This window comes from Macrobrachium rosenbergii, chromosome 52, assembly GCF_040412425.1.
Source record: "Macrobrachium rosenbergii isolate ZJJX-2024 chromosome 52, ASM4041242v1, whole genome shotgun sequence".
Classification (NCBI taxonomy): domain Eukaryota; kingdom Metazoa; phylum Arthropoda; class Malacostraca; order Decapoda; family Palaemonidae; genus Macrobrachium; species Macrobrachium rosenbergii.
In genome coordinates this window covers 6,324,592-6,332,814 of record NC_089792.1, presented here as the reverse complement: position 1 = coordinate 6,332,814, position 8,223 = coordinate 6,324,592, and positions in this window count along the sequence as shown.

Below are 8,223 nucleotides of genomic sequence, written 5' to 3'. Positions count from 1 at the left end.
ATTGGGAAGAAAAGCATCAACAGCTCTTTAATAATCTCAAAACAGTATTTATATCTAAACCCATTCTTAAAGCCCAAAACTTCAATCAAGATTTTTTACTCCAGGTAGATGCAAGCAATTCGGGATACGGTGCAGTTCTACTACAGCTTGCAAGTCTGGAGATGAGCCGCCACTGGACTACTTGTTTCAGTATCTTATTCCTCAGGCTCATTCAAAGGTTCTCAAATTAGATGGGCAACCTATAGAAAAGGAGCTTTTGCCATCATAGCTGCTCTTCGTCACTTTGCTCCATATTTAGAATGCAACCACAAGGTCATCGTCTATACAGATCATCGACCTTTAACCTTCCTGGATAGATCAAGACTACTGAACGACAAATTGTCACGCTGGTCATACTATCTAACAAGATATAATCTTGAGCTCCGATCGATCCCAGGACATCAAAACAAAATTGCCGACGCATTATCCAGACTTCCCGCTGTCTCTCATCCCAGCCATCCTTAAGTAGGATGCTCTTTTGGGAGGATCTATGACGGAACGTCACAATTATTTGTAAAATAAAAATCTGTAAATAATTATTTGTGTAACTATGAAATTATCGGGGTGTTTAATGTTCAACGCCATCTGTTATCAGTTATGTTAACTATTCTACATTATCCTTGGTTTCTTTTCCTTAACTTAGTCATGCAGCTATATTTGCAATCCTTAGCCTTCGTTACACTTGTAATTTGTATATATATATATATATATATATATATATATATATATATATATATATATATTATATATATATATATATATATATATATATATATATATATATATATATATATATATATATATATATATATATATGTATGTATATATATATATATATATATATATATATATATATATATATATATATATATATATATATATATATATATATATATATATATTTATATATATATATATATATATATATATATATATATATATATATATATATATTTATACGTACATTTACATATACACACACACATATATATATATATATATATATATATATATATATATATATATATATATATATATATATATATATATACGTACATTTACATATACACACACATATATATATATATATATATATATATATATATATATATATATATATATATATATATATATATATATATATATATATATATATATATATATATATATATATATATATATATATATATATATATATATATATAGAAAGAGAGAGAGAGGGAGAGGTGTAAATATACAATATACTCACATAAATATAAATAAAGGCAAACGCCAATGAAGGAAAAGTGAAACAACGGGAGTAGCTGCTAGGCCTTTCGACACATGGTCCTTTACTAGAACCGTGTGTCGAAAGGCCCAGCAACCACTCTGTTGTTTCACTCTTTGTTCGTGGCGTTTGCCTTTATTCATACATTCATCACGTTCCATATCTTCGTGAATCAGTTACACACACTCACACACACATATATATATATATATATTATATATATATATATATATATATATATATATATATATATATATATATATATATAATATATATATATATATATATATATATATATATATATATATATATATATATATATATATATATCAAAGGACAATATTCTTCATTAATAGTTAGGGTTAATATCCTTTCATTCCAATCACCTTTGTAGGCAAGAGGTCAGATTACTACGTGGGAATATGAAATATTGCATCAGTTTTCTATAGTGATATTTTAGCACCAGATCCCTGTTTGACTAGTTTGATATCGATATAGCTGCAGTCATATTAATTACGCGTTACTTTGTTCCGGGACGAGCCGAAACGTTTATTAAATACTTGAGCAATGAAAGGTTTTGATATGCGTGAATACCGCTTTGTAGGTAGTACCTGTCAATAAGAACATATATATAACTTTTAAATATTTTGGTGTTTCATGGTTTGTGGTGTGGTAATTCATGTGTCATAATTACAATAATTGGATCAATCGAATTTATTAAAACTTGTTTTGTTGAATCATAATATTATTAAAATATGTTATATGTTTTTATTAAAATATTAAAATGTTATTTATATGTTTTATTTCTGTTTTTAATTGCTGAAAAATTTTTATCATTGAAAAGTAATTCATTTGTTAATATAATGTTTTTTAATCGTAATGTTATTAAAACTTGTTTTGTGTGTTTAATCGTAAATTTTAAAATTTTTATATGTGTTTTATGGTAATATTAATTATTTGTTATATGTTTTTTACCGTATTATTAAAATTTATTATATTACGCTTCTCTTAGGGTTTTCTGTTCTTATAACTTGCTGGAAAATTTTTACCATTGGAAGAGTTTTCCTGTTATATGTGAAAAGTATAGTTTTATTGTTTTATCATTGAAGCAATTTACTGTTATCAAAGCTTTACGCCGATTCCTTCCTGCTGTTCTCATTCACCTAATTTATTTCAAATATGTATCATAAACACGACATTTTCTCGTATAAATCCAAATCACGTACCTTTTTTTTTTTAACCTTTATTTCCGGAAGTGGAAAGGTGAAGGGGATTCTGTCAAGAATTACTTTAGATTATAGAAACATTCAGTTCTTAATATCGAGTAAAATTTAACATTGCTGAACATATCTTACAGTTGCAGAGTTTCACTGTATACTTGATTATTGTTGAAACCAATTCAGAAGTAAAAGACCACTTATCACTGCATGGAATTTTATGATTGACATTTGCATATACTAATATATATATATATATATATATATATATATATATATATATATATATATATATATATATATATATATATATATATAATACATGTGTGTGTGTGGATAACTGAATCACGAAAATATGGAACGTGATGAATATATAAATAAAGACAAAATCCACGATGGAAGGAGAAACAATGGAGTATGGCAAGGCCTTTCGACTTTTGTCCATTTACTTAGCAGAAGTCGAAAGGCCCTTCAGTACTTAATCGTTTCTCTTCCTACGTGGATTTTGTCTTTATATATATATATATATATATATATATATATATATATATATATATATATATATATATATATGTATATATATGTATATATATATATATATATATATATATATATATATATATATATATATATATAATATATATAAATATATATATACCCTAGAAAAAAAGCACTGAAAAGGCCTTGTCATGATAAAGTGATAAGCTTCATGCTCTAAAAATCTTGTTGACCGTAAAGTCTTGTTGAATTCACTAACAGCCTAGACCATGGTACAGACAAACAGAGAAGGAGAGAGGACGTAGGATGCAGCCTTGCATGTTGCAGTGAAACTTTTTTTTTTTATTCAGGAGTCTTGTACATGATTCAACGGTTGCGTTCCTTTCAGAAATATTCCTCTCGCCTAATGAATTTTGCTGAATGCAAAGAAAACTTTTCCCAGTGCCAAGTTGGACAGTAACTTTTAACTTTAAATATTTCGCCTCCAATTTCTGCCACATAAACGGCAAATGTAAGGAAACGAAGGACAGCTGCGACAGAGACAAGTTTTAGTATTAATCTTTTGTATGAAATTCGCACTGAACAAATCTGAGTTCCAACAAAGTTTCCAGTTTTCTCTCTTTGTAAGAAGAAATACTGTTTCTGTTTTGACTTTGGATTATGATCTAAATGTAACCAAAGAGATTGGAAGATTTGCGAAATTCAGTATTTTTTTTTTTTGGAAGGTATTTGTATATTTTTAGTATTGAAATGTGATTCCTCCCGAAAATTATATTTCGTCGTTTTTACATTATTTTAGTGTATATGCATCAGTACATACATATTTACACATGTCCATTACACAAACACACACATATATATATAATATATATATATATATATATATATATATATATATATATATATATATATATATATATATATATATATATATATATATATATATTTGAATGAATTTTATCACATGACCATGATGCATATACAAGCATTAAGTTGCAAATATCCTTTAATATCAATTCGCTCTACTAAAAATTCCCCTTCAGGTAACATATATGAAAATATATTATTTCCGAGGTAGAGCGAATTGGATATTAAAATGCATATTTGTATATATTAATATATATATATATATATATATATATATATATATATATATATATATATATATATATATATATATATATATATATATATATATATATATATATATATAAATATATGACTATACATCTTCTTAGAGAAAAAGCTTTAGTTTTTTTCTGATTCATAACAGCTGGTTTCAAACTTGGGGGAGATTACTTTTGCACTTAGGTGATTAAAGCGCCGTTCTGTACACCAGCTCGCCGAAGACAAAAAAAAAGTTTGAAACTCTTGCCCTCATAATCATGAAACGGTCAGATTTTGTCCTGCTTTCCATTTTGTTGGATGTTTTCCTGGGAGTAGAGTATATGCATCATACAGCGGATTAATAATTAATATGAAACAACATGTTCTTTATTTATTAATGAATACGTTAACTTGATAATAGGTTCGCTCTGACACTTATTTGTGGATTAGGGCATTGCAAATATTGTAAAATGTTTTTTATATCAGTCGTGCATTCATGTCCTCTGCCTTGAATCTTTTTAGTTCTTCTTTACTCCAACAATAAAAAAGACTTATGAATGATACAAGTATGCAAAGAATAATTATTATAACAACTGCGTTTTAAAAGGAAATAGGTAACTCGTGGAATAAACATGATAAACACTGATATACAACACTTTACGCATGAAGCATGTTCCAGCAGTTCTTCCGTACAACATTCCTCTGATACTCTCGGGGTATGACCTGACGCAGCGGGAAATATTCGAAAGCCTTCTCTCGGCCAAGTTGGTCTTTTAAATATGTCATAGTAATCGTCTTTTTGTCTCATTGGGCCTTGCCTATTTAAAATATCAACACTTTGCGATACAATCAATGAAAGGGTCAATAATTTTTTTAAATTTTGCAGTTTTCAATATTGCATATGAAATATAAGGTGTAAACTTTAACGAGACAATTAACTATTAAAAATAATGGATAGTGTTGCGAAGTAATGCCTTTTTTTTCATGAATGGTGTCTCGCACTGGGTTGAAAGCTATGAAGAAGAATATTTTAATAGCTATGTAAATAAATGCAATAGGCTATCGCAGTCACCACAATTAAGTAAATAATGAAAAAGATAGTGGAAACCTTTTTTTTTGAAGCCTGTATTTCAACTCAGTTTAAAACTGTGAAGGAGACTATTAAAACCTTGGTAAAAAAATGCAATAGGAAATCACAGCCAACACAGTTAAGCAACTAATAAAAAAGGTTATGGGAACCTTTTTGAAAAAGCCTTTATATCATTAATGGTGTCTCTCACTGGTTCAGAAATGATAAAGAAGGTTATTCCGATACGCTTTTAAACAAATATGATATTTTGTAAACAAAATATCATAGTTAACAAAGAAAATGGAGGCACCTGATACCAGTAGCGCAGTCAAGACTACTTCGAAAATCTTCGGGGCTGTTCTGCCCACCTGCTCCCGACACCAATATTTCATCGGGTACCTTGTAACTCTCTCTCTCTCTCTCTCTCTCTCTCTCTCTCTCTCTCTCTCTCTCTCTCTCTCTCTGCTGCAAGAAAGCCATATTGAGGCAGGCCGCAGTGCTAGGATAAAAATAGGTCGATGAAAGGTGCCCCGAATTTAGGCCTTTTAAAGGGGAGCTTTCGGAGATTGTCCCCCCGAGGCTTTTCAATAACCCCGTGGAAGCTTTGGGGGAATAAAGTAAAAGTTGGTATTAAGATTTAAGAGGGGGTGCTTGCGGGGGAGCTTGGGGGGTGTTCTTGTGAAAAAAGATTTTTAACAAAAAGGAATCTGGTTTGAAATTGATAACTGATGGTAAAACTGTTGCACAAAGTCAGATAAACATAAGTTTGCTGCTAAAAATAAAGGGGTTTTGTTTGAAACTGATAACTTATGGTAAAACTGTTGCTCAAAGTCAGACAAACAAAATGATGCTACTAAGAAAAGAAGAGTTTTATTTTAAATTGTCCAACAGTAAATACCCTTTTCTGTATGATATATAATATTAGATGGACTAACTTGGGAGTTATAACTTGTGTGAATTCTGGATTAATCAGATAATAAATTGTTTGTGAAAGCCTAGGTGAAAATATATGAAGAATTTAAGGTAACTCTGATGTATGAAAGTGAAGTTACGATATTACTTACAAATAAAATAAAGGAGTTTGAGGCTGTTGAGATAAAGCAAAGACGTTCTGTATGTGACGTAGAGAGAATTCGAAGGGTGCAAAATATGGCAACAGTTATAAAATAGTTGCCGTAAGTTACAAGGCGCAACAGAGTATCCTGAGAATGATCGGCCATGTAGAGAGAATGTACGATACGTTGGTAAAAACTGAATAATTCGGAGACGTTAGAGGGCAAGAGCAGAGGAGGACCGAGAAAATGTTTGATAAACGAGGCGGAAGAGGCATAGGAAAGGAAATACGTCAATTTCCAGAGATAAGGGGGACTAGAAAGCGTGAGCTATTAATGAGCTTATGTGTAGGCGTGTGAAGCATTTGACATTACGGATATTTATTGGCGTTCATCCACGATTCGGCTCTTAAAATAAGATTGTAGCAGTGACCATTGGATTGTTGCTTGTTTAGAGACGCCTACTGTTAGAGGAAATGGCTTTATAATGTGTGTGTGTGTGTGTGTGTATATATATATATATATATATATATATATATATATATATGTGTGTGTGTGTGTGTATATATATATATATATATATATATATATATATATATATATATATATATATATATATATATATATATATATATAGCAAATAGAGAGAGAGAGAGAGAGAGAGAGAGAGAGAGAGAGAGAGAGAGAGAGAGAGAGGGGTATATGCATATATAGATATATATTATATACACATACACAAATGTATATACTCGTATATATGTGTATGTGTGCGTGCGCGCGCGTGTTTGCTAGCGCCATCACTCGTCAAGATCTAAACATTTCTCATAACAGACATTAATAACAAATCCAATCACTTCAAAGAGGAGAGAAGACGCGATCGTCCTCTCTCTCTCTCTCTCTCTCTCTCTCTCTCTCTCTCTCTCTCCGTAGCTTAGGGCAAAAGTCATAATACTTCCAGGCCTGTGATGTTTCGTCCATAGCTCTTGAAAAGATCGGAAATGAGTCTCTTTCTCGAAGAAGAAGAAGAAGAAGAAGAAGAAGAAGAAGAAGAAGAAGAAGAAGAAAAATCCTCTTACAGAAATTGGTTTCAGGGGTTCATTATGTTTGAGCTGTTTAAACATGACATTCTAAACCGAAACATATTGTAATGATGGTAGAAATATTTACGGTTTTGTTTTTTTTAATTTTTTTATTTCAATTATGTAGCGTCTGTCAATTGCTCTTGGGTATGACATGAGCTTTCTGCTTATTTTTTTTTTTTATTCTTTCTGGTTTTGGAAGTGTTGTCACTACTAAACGGAATTTTTTTCCTGTTAATACCTTTTGCTGTAAGATTTGAAATGGAAAACGAAATATCATGGTAATATTTTGTGAACAAATAACTAGGATTTGTTACTAAATTCACCTCTGTAACTCTGGGAATTTGTCTGTAAATTAACCTCTGTAACTTGGGGAATTATTTACTAAAATCACTTGTGCAACTTGGGGAATTTGCTACTAAATTCACCTCTGGAACTTGGAGATTTGTTACTAAATTCACCTCTATTACTCTGGGGATTTTTTGCTAAATTCACCTAGATTACTTTGGGGATTTGTTACTAAAAATTCACCTCTTATATCTTTGTGAATTTGTCATAAATTTACCTCTGTAACTTTGGGAATTTGTCACTAAATTCACCTCTACATCTTTGGGAATTTGTCATAAATTTACCATTGTAATTGTGGGAATTTGTCACTAAATTCAGTTCTACATCTTTAGGAGTTTGTCATAAATTTATCTCTGTGACTTTGGGAATTTGTCACTAAATTCACCTCTACATCTTTGGGGATTTGTCATAAATTTACCTCTATAACGTTGGGAATTTGTCACTAAATTAACCTCTGTAACTTTGAGAATTTGTCACTCTTGCATTACTAAGGTTTTGTAACATTAAACAGACTGGACTGGTCTACAAAAGACATACACGCCTTAGA